The following is a 13,309-nucleotide window of genomic DNA, read 5'->3' as shown; positions in this document are numbered from 1 at the left end:
GTATTTAGTCTCATAACGATTATACACTAGATAGATTTTGCATACTTATACAGGGCCAAAAAAATCCACTATATACTAAGTCTGCCGCATTAAATTCTTGTAGATGGACATTGTTACGGGGGAACTTAGCCGCCACGCCCCACGTGACCGGCACGCGCACCCAGGAAGACTACGGCAGTCCCTTGATCCAGTAATCCGACCCCGAGTCGGATATCTTCGGCTCCGCAGCCTGATCCCGAGTCGGCTGCCCCTTGATCCAGCTGTCCGACCCCAAGTCGGATATCTTCGGCTTCGCAGCCCGACCCCGAGTCGGCTGCCCCTTGATCCAGCAGTCCGACCCCAAGTCGGATATCTTCGGCTTCGCAGCCCGACCCCGAGTCGGCTGCCCCTTGATCCAGCAGTCCGACCCCGAGTCGGATGTCTTCGGCTTCGCAGCCCGACCCCGAGTCGGCTGCCCCTTGATCCAGCAGTCCGACCCCGAGTCGGTAATCTCTCGACAACGACAGGCTGTTCCCCTGAAGCACGCCGCGGCCCTCTGCTCCACTACTCCCTGCAACGGTCGTATCCGGCGCTGCTCCACGATCCCCTGTAACAGCCGTACAAAGCGGAGCTCCACTACGCCCTGTCATGGCCGTACCCAGCGCTGCCCCACGACGCCCTGTAACGGCCATGTCAGTGGCAGCTCCATCGTGCTACACGATGACCAACCCCCCAGAAGGACCCCCCAGCCTGGTATATATGCGGCTGGGGGGAGAAGGGGGGAGAAAAGAAAAAGGTTTTCCAGAGCATTCTCTTACCTGCTACTGCTATCTCTCCTTCTCCTTCAATCCTCTCTGACTTGATCGTCGGAGGGCCCCCACTACCCCAGTGGTGGTGCGAGGCTTGCTTGCAGGTTTCCCGGTGGAAGGTGGAGCGCAATCAACATCAACCAAGGCAACTCAAACGGAACCCCGTTCACACCGCTGTGCCAATCGTTCTCGGTTTGGACCACCAGCAACAGTTGGCGCTAGAGGAAGGGCCGGATCTCAGAGCGATCGTAATGGCACGGCGAGGTGGTCGTGGAGCTTCCAACGCTTCCGGTCGCGGGGCCTCTCGCGCCTCCGGCCGGGAGGCCGCTGCATCTCCAACGCGTTCTCAGCAACACTCCACCGCCCCACCGCCTATTCAGACGGTCGAAGCCGCTCAGTTCGACCAGCTAGCCCAGCAGGTTCGCACCCTCGCGGAGGCGGTGCAGAATCTGCAGGGTGTGATGTCCCGGGCGCCGCAGCGGGCTCAGGAGCCGCTGCTGCCTGAGCGTTCGCCTGCTCTCCTCAACCCGCGCTCCTTCCTCTCCCATGGGGAGGAGCGCCGGCGCGAGGAGGATTCTCGAGCGCGTTCCATTCTGCCGGGACCTTCTCATCGGAGCTGCGCGGGGTACGAGAGGCGGACCCGGGCGCATTCCCAGACTCCCCAGTCCTCGAGGAACCCGCGCTCCAGTCGGTCTCCCTCCTGCCGCTCCTTGTCTCCCGCCCACCGGTCGCGCTCCCTGGACCGGCGGGTGGACGATCTCCACCGACAACTCCAGGTCCTGAAGGGCCATTCCAAATATCCCTTCGCCGACTTGGAGATCTCCTCCCAGCCGGCGCTAGCCTCGAGGATCCTGCGGACCCCGAATCCGCCGGGGTTCAAGATGCCGGCGATCGAGCCCTATGACGGGGCAGCGGACCCGCGGGATCACGTCGAGAGTTTCAGGACCCTTATGCTCCTCCACGGAGCATCAGATCCTCTCCTCTGCAAGGCTTTCCCAGCAACCCTCCGTGGCCCGGCAAGGGCGTGGTTCGCCGGCCTGGAGGCTAACTCAATCCAGTCCTTCGACCAGTTCACTCGCCTCTTCATCACTCATTTCGCCGTCAGTAGCCGGCGGCGACTGGTCTCCGACTCCCTCTTTGATGTTCGGCAAAACGAGGGAGAAAGCCTGCGGGATTATCTCACCCGCTTCAACAAGGCTACGCTGGAGGTCCGGAACCTGAGCCAGGAGGTAGCTCTTTCAGCCCTGAAGCGCGGCTTCCGGAAGGGCAGACTCACCTTCTCCCTGGACAAACGCCTGCCGAGGAGCTTCCCAGAGCTGTTGTCCCGGGCGAACCAGTATGCGGACGCCGAGGAGGCGGCCGCCCACCGGAGCAAGGAGGCCGCCGAGATCCCTCCAAAGCTTGGGAAGAAAAGGCGAAAAGAGGCACGCCAGAGGAGGAGCCCGACGCCCCAGCGTCGGCGCAGAAGCCCGTCGCCGGCGAGGAACCACGGCGCCCCACGCCCTCGTTCTCCGCCCCGACGTTTCAACCGGTACACCCCTCTCCTGACTCCCCGGGCCCAGATCCTTATGGAGATCAAGGGGCGGGAGGACCTCCCGGCCCCGAGACAGATGCGGAAGATCCCTGGGAGGAGGCCCTCCCGGGCGTACTGTGAGTACCACCGGAACCACGGCCACGACACCGAAGACTGCTTCCAGCTTCGGGACGAGATCGAGGCCCTCATCCGCCGGGGGTGTCTCGGACGATATGTGAACGACCGACGTCCCCCCGCGGACCCGCGTCCAGCCGACCCGGCTCCCCGGAGCCTCGGGAGCAGAATCGACCCGTTGCGGGCGTGATCCACACTATCACTGGGGGCTGCTCATGGCCCGTGAGGAACGCAGGGGGCTCGGCGGAAGCGTCAGGGACGGCCATCGTAAAGAGGCAGAGGGTCGGTAATGTAATCACCTTTTCTGATAAGGATGTAAAGGGGGTTCAGACTCCCCACGATGACGCCATGGTGATCTCCCTCACTATGGCAAACTATGATGTAAGACGTGTGCTTGTTGATAGTGGAAGCTCAGCTGATATTTTGTTTTACGAGGCCCCCCGGTCGTTCCGATGCGGGTGGCTCCAATAAAGGCGGGCGCACCGAATCCGGAGCCGTTCCGGCTCTCGAGGCGTATCCTCCCACGATCTCCTAAGCGTCGTTCTCCTTAATTGCATTCTTTGTGCAGGACACTCCGGGCGGCATGTATCCCTCGGTCCACGTATCTCCGCTCGCGCCCAGGCCGCATCCGCCTCGAAGAACGCGCGTATCGCGGCCGCTTAACTGACACTCCTTGCAAGCAGCAACTGGCGGTCCGATTTCCCAGGTAACGCTTCAGTTAGCATTTAATGCCCTTCTGGTGTTCCCCAGGCGACGCTTGGAGAGGAGGAGAAACACGATCGTAGCTGGACACGGAGAAATCCCGTCGAGTGACAAGCGACATGCGCGCGACCAACGAGCGGAATTTTCCGAGGCTCGGCCCTCGGATGCCAGGCTAACCCGATGATCATCCCGGGAGCAGACTAGCCTGAAGCCCCGACCGGTCGCCTCGGCTTGCGCCAGCCTTGGCCGACCAACGAGCGGAATTTTCCGAGGCTCGGCTCTCGGATGCCAGGCTAACCCGATGATCATCCCGGGAGCAGACTAGCCTGAAGCCCCGACCGGTCGCCTCGGCTTGCGCTAGCCTTGGCCGACCAACGAGCGGAATTTTCCGAGGCTCGGCTCTCGGATGCCAGGCTAACCCGATGATCATCCCGGGAGCAGACTAGCCTGAAGCCCCGACCGGTCGCCTCGGCTTGCGCCAGCCTTGGCCGACCAACGAGCGGAATTTCCCGAGGCTCGGCCCTCGGATGCCAGGCTAACCCGATGATCATCCCGGGAGCAGACTAGCCTGAAGCCCCGACCGGTCGCCTCGGCTTGCGCCAGTCTTGGCCGACCAACGAGCGGAATTTCCCTGAGGCCTAACAACCCTCAGATGCCAGGCTAACCTGAAGCCCCGACCGGTCGCCCGGCTTGCGCCAGCCTTGGCCGACCAACGAGCGGAATTTCCCGAGGCTCGGCCCTCGGATGCCAGGCTAACCCGATGATCATCCCGGGAGCAGACTAGCCTGAAGCCCCGACCGGTCGCCTCGGCTTGCGCCAGCCTTGGCCGACCAACGAGCAGAATTTCCCGAGGCTCGGCCCTCGGATGTCAGGCTAACCTGATGATCATCCCGGGAGCAGACTAGCCTGAAGCCCCGACCGGTCGCCTCGGCTTGCGCCAGCCTTGGCCGACCAACGAGCGGAATTTTCCGAGGCTCGGCCCTCGTATGCCAGGCTAACCCGATGATCATCCCGGGAGCAGACTAGCCTGAAGCCCCGACCGGTCGCCTCGGCTTGCGCCAGCCTTGGCCGACCAACGAGCGGAATTTCCCGAGGCTCGGCCCTCGGATGCCAGGCTAACCCGATGATCATCCCGGGAGCAGACTAGCCTGAAGCCCCGACCGGTCGCCTCGGCTTGCGCCAGCCTTGGCCGACCAACGAGCGGAATTTTCCGAGGCTCGGCCCTCGGATGCCAGGCTAACCCGATGATCATCCCGGGAGCAGACTAGCCTGAAGCCCCGACCGGTCGCCTCGGCTTGCGCTAGCCTTGGCCGACCAACGAGCGGAATTTCCCGAGGCTCGGCCCTCGGATGCCAGGCTAACCCGATGATCATCCCGGGAGCAGACTAGCCTGAAGCCCCGACCGGTCGCCTCGGCTTGCGCCAGCCTTGGCCGACCAACGAGTGGAATTTCCCTGAGGCCTAACAACCCTCAGATGCCAGGCTAACCCGATGACCATCCCGGGAGCAGACTAGCCTGAAGCCCCGACCGGTCGCCTCGGCTTGCGCCAGCCTTGGCCGACCAACGAGCGGAATTTCCCGAGGCTCGGCCCTCGGATGCCAGGCTAACCCGATGATCATCCCGGGAGCAGACTAGCCTGAAGCCCCGACCGGTCGCCTCGGCTTGCGCCAGCCTTGGCCGACCAACGAGCGGAATTTCCCGAGGCTCGGCCCTCGGATGCCAGGCTAACCCGATGATCATTCCGGGAGCAGACTAGCCTGAAGCCCCGACCGGTCGCCTCGGCTTGCGCCAGCCTTGGCCGACCAACGAGCGGAATTTCCCGAGGCTCGGCCCTCGGATGCCAGGCTAACCCGATGACCATCCCGGGAGCAGACTAGCCTGAAGCCCCGACCGGTCGCCTCGGCTTGCGCCAGCCTTGGCCGACCAACGAGCGGAATTCTCCGAGGCTCGGCCCTCGGATGCCAGGCTAACCCGATGATCATCCCGGGAGCAGACTAGCCTGAAGCCCCGACCGGTCGCCTCGGCTTGCGCCAGCCCTGGCCGACCAACGAGCGGAATTTCCCGAGGCTCGGCCCTCGGATGCCAGGCTAACCCGATGATCATCCCGGGAGCAGACTAGCCTGAAGCCCCAACCGGTCGCCTCGGCTTGCGCCAGCCTTGGCCGACCAACGAGCGGAATTTTCCTGAGGCCTAACCCTCGGATGCCTGGCCTAGCGCCGGACGAATTTCCTGAGGCCTAACCCTCGGATGCCTGGCGTAGCGCCGGAAGAATTTCCTGAGGCCTAACCCTCGGATGCCTGGCCTAGCGTCGGAAGAATTTCCTGAGGCCTAACCCTCGGATGCCTGGCCTAGCGCCGGAAGAATTTCCTGAGGCCTAACCCTCGGATGCCTGGCCTAGCGCCGGAAGAATTTCCTGAGGCCTAACCCTCGGATGCCTGGCTTAGCGCCGGAAGAATTTCCTGAGGCCTAACCCTCGGATGCCTGGCTTAGCGCCGGAAGAATCTCCTGGGGCCTAACCCTCGGATGCCTGGCTTAGCGCCGGAAGAATTTCCTGAGGCCTAACCCTCGGATGCCTGGCCTAGCGCCGGAAGAACTTCGAGAGTCAGGAGTCGGCGAGACGCTACCAAGAGTTAAAAAGAGGAAGGATGTCCGCCGAAATCCGCAGACTGCCAGATCAGCGACAACCGCTATACGCCATAAAGGAGGCGGGGAGCTCGAAGCGCGCGCGCCTTTCCGAGGGATGGCGGCAATCTCGAAGCATCACTCCCTTCACCCGTTCCCCTCCTGGTTCCAGGCTCGGAAGTGGGGGGCTACTGTTACGGGGGAACTTAGCCGCCACGCCCCACGTGACCGGCACGCGCACCCAGGAAGACTACGGCAGTCCCTTGATCCAGTAATCCGACCCCGAGTCGGATATCTTCGGCTCCGCAGCCTGACCCCGAGTCGGCTGCCCCTTGATCCAGCTGTCCGACCCCAAGTCGGATATCTTCGGCTTCGCAGCCCGACCCCGAGTCGGCTGCCCCTTGATCCAGCAGTCCGACCCCAAGTCGGATATCTTTGGCTTCGCAGCCCGACCCCGAGTCGGCTGCCCCTTGATCCAGCAGTCCGACCCCGAGTCGGATGTCTTCGGCTTCGCAGCCCGACCCCGAGTCGGCTGCCCCTTGATCCAGCAGTCCGACCCCGAGTCGGTAATCTCTCGACAACGACAGGCTGTTCCCCTGAAGCACGCCGCGGCCCTCTGCTCCACTACTCCCTGCAACGGTCGTATCCGGCGCTGCTCCACGATCCCCTGTAACAGCCGTACAAAGCGGAGCTCCACTACGCCCTGTCATGGCCGTACCCAGCGCTGCCCCACGACGCCCTGTAACGGCCATGTCAGTGGCAGCTCCATCGTGCTACACGATGACCAACCCCCCAGAAGGACCCCCCAGCCTGGTATATATGCGGCTGGGGGGAGAAGGGGGGAGAAAAGAAAAAGGTTTTCCAGAGCATTCTCTTACCTGCTACTGCTATCTCTCCTTCTCCTTCAATCCTCTCTGACTTGATCGTCGGAGGGCCCCCACTACCCCAGTGGTGGTGCGAGGCTTGCTTGCAGGTTTCCCGGTGGAAGGTGGAGCGCAATCAACATTAACCAAGGCAACTCAAACGGAACCCCGTTCACACCGCTGTGCCAATCGTTCTCGGTTTGGACCACCAGCAACAGACATCGTCTTGATGCACCCCGTTGTCTTGTATTCTTTTCTCTGAGTTCTGGCTTCAATTATTTTATGAGGGGATGCGTAAGATGGGCTTTATTTTATGCAGGCGAGAGACATCGCAGTTTTATACGGTGGACCTGATTTTTTAAGGTATGTCTAGGTCAAGCTGGGTCCGATGGAGTCCACTAAAACTTTGTAAATTCCATAGTTTATTCACAAATTGGAATCGAACATGTTTTTGCTCAAATTTAAGCATTACCGTACGTATTTAGAACGAAACGTACCGGAAAAGAGTGTGACTTGTTGGCTCAATGAAACACATGACAAAAAACTAACAAAAGGTCCCAATATTTATGCAGTACCACAGCGTACAAGACATGGGCTATATTGAGCATTGGATGCCAACGCATAATGATCCTCGGATGCCCCATATAATAGAAAGTTGAAGTCAAATTATTGGGTCCATGATTAAGATTTTTAGAGGAAGTCCATTTTCCACCTTGTAAAAGAGAAAACAAATGATAAAAACCTTAACCAAGGAGATGAATTCCAATTTGATGATTAGTTTGGCATCAAAAGGACAAAAACTTCGGCTGGTGAGAAAATTTAGCCACGAAAATATTGTAATTTGCATGTTGCTCTCAAAATTTAGGTAGCAAAATCTCATGCAGAAAGATAATATAATTTTGCTACTTCACGGGAGTCATCAATCAGACGGACCTGATTTATTGGAATCCACCAGCTTATGTTGTATCAAAGATTAGGCTTCCTTTTCTCTAAAATTTAAGCTGACTAATTCAAAGTCAACATGTCATTCAACTCTGGATTCCTAGCCCAACAAGAGGCGCCTTTTCTGGCATGCGGACACCAACGGCTAAGATCGCGCCGTGCTCGAAACTCATCGTATCTTGACCATCCACGGACGCGCAAAACGTGCCAGGCGAGCTTCAGCGCCCCCAAAGACTCAGTCTATAATAATTAATTAATGGAATGCCCTTCTCTCGCTATGCGACTGGATTTGGATGCTTTTTTTTTCTTTTTTTTTTTTTTTTTTTGACGGGTTCACCGTACAATACGCATAAGAATATATTTAATAAAATCAGAAAATACAAACTCACGAAGTGCTCGGGGCAATTCCCTCTCTCTTGGGAATAAGGTTTACCCTAAATAGTTAGCCACGGATTTGGTATATTTCAAAGGCATCTTATATTATTTTATTTTTTAATAAACTTATTTACGGTTGTAAAATGGCTATCTCATCTTCTATCTCCAAGAGATTAGTACCCATCCACTGCGGCTAAATTGATGAAAAAAAGTGACAACTTTGTAGATTTTTTAAGTACAATATATCTATAGGAAGACCAATAGTGTTGTAGGTCGGATAGTATCATTATACCTAATTACACTGAGTTGATATTATGGATGGGCGTGACATATATTCTGTGCGAGCTTCTTGATATTTTCTTTTCGGCTTCATGTGAATGTATTTATTTGAGATTGCCTTAACAAATCCGGTTCACCGACAAAAAATTAAATTATTGGAATGCCTATCTCTCATGACACCTTGGCTTGGTTGTTAAGTATTCAATAGTGACAAACATAGCATGCAAGCTGCTAAAATAGTCAGACAGACTAGCGCTGGTGGCTGCTATAAAGATGCGAGCCATTTGCACTCCTTCTATGTGGCTTCATCAAGATCCATTGATTCTTGAACTTATGACCTTGTTGATCCTGCAATGGTCTGAGGCGATCGGATTTTGAGACCCCAATGTTGCTAATCGACCAATTGGTAGGCCACTGACCTGAGCATTGTTAGTGGAAGCATCGCGAGGATGTGCGAGTTTATCAAATAATTGGATCTTTAAAACCTTCTTGTCTTTTTGGTGTATACCAGTTTGTAAAGCTACATAAAAATTTAGAAAGGTACTAGAGAGAAGGGTGGCTCGTAGAATCATTGGAGGATCCAGTTCAATCACTTACTGTCATGCCCCCGGCCCGAGATCACGAGCCGAGGGTCCGCGCCAACCGCCGCACATCCGTAGGAAACTCTCCCTACGAGCATGCAAGGCATCTAAACCAAACATCTCAATTATATAACTAAAATAATTCAGCTGAAATAAATGCAATCTTATTCCATTGACTGACACAAATTATAAAGTCTCACAGTTCTAAATACGCAGCGGAACAATAAACATAGAACATCAATTTAAATAAAGCCTAATCTAGGATAACTTGTGCTTCAATTCTTCTAGTCGCTCTCCCATTTTAAATCCCCATTAGGTTAGTTCTTGGAATCTGTAAAACAATAAGAAATTGTATAATGAGCTAAACAACCTAGTAAGTAATAAACACCTTAACTAGTTAATTCATATAATAACATAAAATATAAATACAAATTACGATGAATCAATATAATAACATAATCAATTTCTTTTCAAGCACAAATTCATTAAAATTTGTATTTTGCAAATATCCATATACATAATCATAAATCTGATTCGAAACAAATCACATTCATCTCATCAGCCTTTAACTACGACCACACTTATACTTTGTGGCTAGGCCAGAAACAGAACCGCACTTATACCCTACGGAGTGGGCCAGAATGCCGCACTTATACCCTATGGAGTGGGCCAAAATACCACACTTATACCCTGTGGTGGGGCCAGAATTGCCAATGCATAACCCCCAATGGGCAGGGTCCAGAACATAGTCAGGTTGAGAGTTCTAAATCTGATGCACATCAAAATTCTTTTGTAACATAATAAATATATCATAATCCAATTTAAATATGCATATACGATGCAAGAACAGTAAATATATCCAAAAAATATTATTCTAATTTACCTATCTATTTTTCATTCAAATCATCATCTTGTAAAATTCATAAATCACATATAAATTCATTATCAATTTATTCGACGCAAAAATAATATTATATAAATGAAGAGTCTAGAGAAGGCAGTTTATTACTTACATTGGACGCGATCCACAATAAATCCAATTAATTTCACAAATTCCTTGCATAACCTAATATCCAAAAATCATATTCTTCTTTTAAAATTCATCACAATATATATAAAAACTTAAATTTTAATATTCTCACAGGACCGACCCTGCAGAAGTGTCTAGCACCTCGGGTTCGGGTTCATACTCGTAAACCACCCCTCTTCTTTTTTTTTCCTTTTTTTTCTTTCTTTTCGTTTTCTTTCGTTTCGTTTCTTTTCTTTTCTTTTCTTTTCTTTTCTTTTCTTCTTCCCTTTCCCTCTTCTCCCGACTCGTCTCTTCTTTTCTTCTTTGACGAAAGAGGGGCTTGTGACCCCCCCTTTTTCTTCTTCTTCCCTCCTCGGTCGATCCCAAAGGCGGCCACGATGGCCGGCCTTGACGGCGGCAGGAGGTGGCGGAGCAAAGCCGACCACCCCCGGCGGCTGGCAGCGGCGAACACGGCCGGCGGCGAGTATTCTCGGGCCGCACAGAGCACCCATTTTGAACCCAATTTCCGGCGATTGACCGGCTCAAAAAAAACCACAATAAATCATGGCTAAATATCACAGAGGAAAGGAGGAAAGCTGGGAGTCCTTACCTCGGCCCCGACGATGGTCCGGTGGCTTCTTTTCGGCAGCAAACGGAGGAGGAAAAGACCACCCGTGCCAATGCTAATCCCAGTTTTAATGGCTCTCTCTCCCTCTCTCTCTCGGTCGGCAGCCCAAGGAAGAAGACTCCCCAACTAGATGCGGCGGCTTTGCTTCGGATGGCTTCAAGGGGAGGAAGAAGCCCTAGAAAACCAGGCGATGATCCCAGCTTCTTCGGGATGATTTCTCCCTTCATCTCGCGCCCTCACGTGCGACGCATGTGAGGCTAAAATTTGGGCTGGGCCGGTCAATGGACTGGGCCCAGTTTCAGGGTCTCACACTTACAATATGATTCACAGAGCAATGAAGAAGAGGAATGAAATAGCACGGCAATTACTGGTCTTGTGCAGTGTACATGAAACTGGATCTCTTCAATTCGAGCACGAAAATAATTTAGACTTAGATGATCTTAACTGTTGATATGTGGAAGAAGCTGAGAGAACTCTTTGAGATATATATTGACAATTTTGTGAATCTAGGAGATTTGAATAAAAAATACTGAATTTTGAAGAGGAGCTTAATTGTTGGAAGATCTATTTTATGCTATTATGTGAACTTCATCTAGCTACCTAGGATATTCGTTGAATGATTGCTCTCACTATTTATCTATACAATGTTTTTAACTTTGATATTTATTTCGTTTTGTGCTTTACTTCCTACCCCCAAACCGTAATTCTAAAATAGAGAATGAATTCAAATGCAAAATACAAGCATCTCACCAGCTCCCAAATATTTTTATCTATATTTTATTTGGTCTTTTGATACCAGGGATGCAAATGGGTCGGGTCAGGTCGGGGGTTAAGGGTTAGGTTGGGTCATGAGTGATCCCGACCCAATCCAGTTTTTTATTCGGATCTTAATTTTGGACCCAGACCCGATCCGATAGAAAATTTGATTGGGTCCACCGCTATAATTTTGACTCAACGGATCATTCGGATCCGGTTTGGGTCAATCTATCCATGTCTTCAGAACTTGTGTTTGCACCTCTGTAGGCTGCAGTTCGCGAGCCCAAATAATTTTACAAATTCGGATCGGGTTGGGTCGGGTCGTAGAATTGAAAACTCAAAATTATTCAAATTTTAAATAAGTCAGGTTGGATCGGGTTTGAATTCAATAATCCTAGACCTGGCCTGAAAAATGGAACAAGTCCAATCTTAGGACCCGATCCAGCCCCACGGATCCTTCAAAACGGGTCGGGTTGGATCTAAGCGGGTCCGATTGGGTCACGGGTCAATCCGACCCATCTGTAGCCTTACATAATTATATAATTATCTTCTTGTCCCTTTTTTACATCATGCTCCACAATCGGTTCTATAATTTGGATTATGCATAGTCTTGCTCAAAATTCTTCATTTTTGCCTTTCATTTATCAGTAAGTCTTGTTCTTGAGCTAACGGAATCTTTACTGTTTATGTGATCAATTAGTATGATTTGGATGATAATTTTAGTTAATTTGAGTCGAACAAAAGCTGCTAGTTCTACACAACAATAGTATATACATCCAATAAATAATAATACAAAAAATATTCAGAAAGAATAGTGAATAACACATAATTTTTAAGTGCAGAAGGAATACAAATATTTACCATTGGACTATTCTATCTTTTATTGGTTCTTGAGATTCCTAATCAACATGTATTGAGATTTCTAATAAAAAAATTAATTAATATATATTAATTTTGCTAATGAAGACTTAGGCTCTATTTGGGGGAGTTTTTAGAGGGTAAAAAACACTTTCTGGCCCTCCAAAAATACTTTTGGATGAAAAATGATGTTTGTTAAAAAATTCAAAAAGCTGTTTTAGCATTTTTAGAAAGCTGAAAACAGCATTTTGAGAGAAGCTCCATTTTGGAGCTTTCCAAAAATATTATGTTTTATTGGTTCTTGAGATTCCTAATCAACATGTATTGAGACTTCTAATAAAAAAATTAATCAATATATATTAATTTTTCGGGTGAAGACTTAATCAATGTATATCAATCTTTCTAATTAGGCTCCCTTCCCAATGAAGGAAGCCTAGTGATACGAGAAAGGGATTGTCGGGCTACCTTTCATCTTTTCTTTTCTTTCTCAATTTGTAAGCAACATATTTTAATATTCCCAATAAATTAATTTAATTGATATATTTAACTAATCTAATTAATGTGATGGAGAAGTCTTTTCCCTCCATCTTTTCTATTTTCTTATTTCCAAATTAGAGCTTTAACTTTTATAAGAAAAATTGGTCGTATCCACTGAAAATATGAAAAATCAAAGAAAAAATTTTCTATTTTAATATTTATAACAGATCTCCACTATTTGATCTCTTAGCACTATTAATCGCGGCCTAATTTGGTTGCCAATTCTTTTGTCTCAGTTGACCTATCAAGTTAAGCTTTGCTTCTCCAAAAGTCGTGAACAATTGCTTTTGAAGTTGATCTTTACAGATATAGCTTATAAATTTGAATATGTGCACCTAAATAACATGTCAAGAATTATTTTTTTATATAGAAAAGAATTTTTCATCTTCTTCCTTAATAGATATATAGAAGAGATATACTGTATTTGCTTATTATTTCATTTATCTTAACTAAGCTTGTCAACAGCATATATCCGTGGTACTTTAAACCAAATCGATTTCGGCTCATGACCATCCAAAACTTTCTTACCAAAGCAAAAATAAAATAAAATAAAATAAAAGGAGTCATAAGTGAATACAATATCCATTTATTAGTAAAAAGATTTTCTACTTTTAATTTTTTATTACACCTTATTTGATTAAATCATACTGTTTAACTATTCTTTCTTGTGCATATCATAGAAACATTATTTTTCTCAAATATTCATATTAATTGCAATAAT

This window comes from Phoenix dactylifera, chromosome 2 (genome assembly GCF_009389715.1).
Source record: "Phoenix dactylifera cultivar Barhee BC4 chromosome 2, palm_55x_up_171113_PBpolish2nd_filt_p, whole genome shotgun sequence".
Classification (NCBI taxonomy): Eukaryota; Viridiplantae; Streptophyta; class Magnoliopsida; order Arecales; family Arecaceae; genus Phoenix; species Phoenix dactylifera.
Note: the sequence above shows the minus strand (reverse complement) of the source record.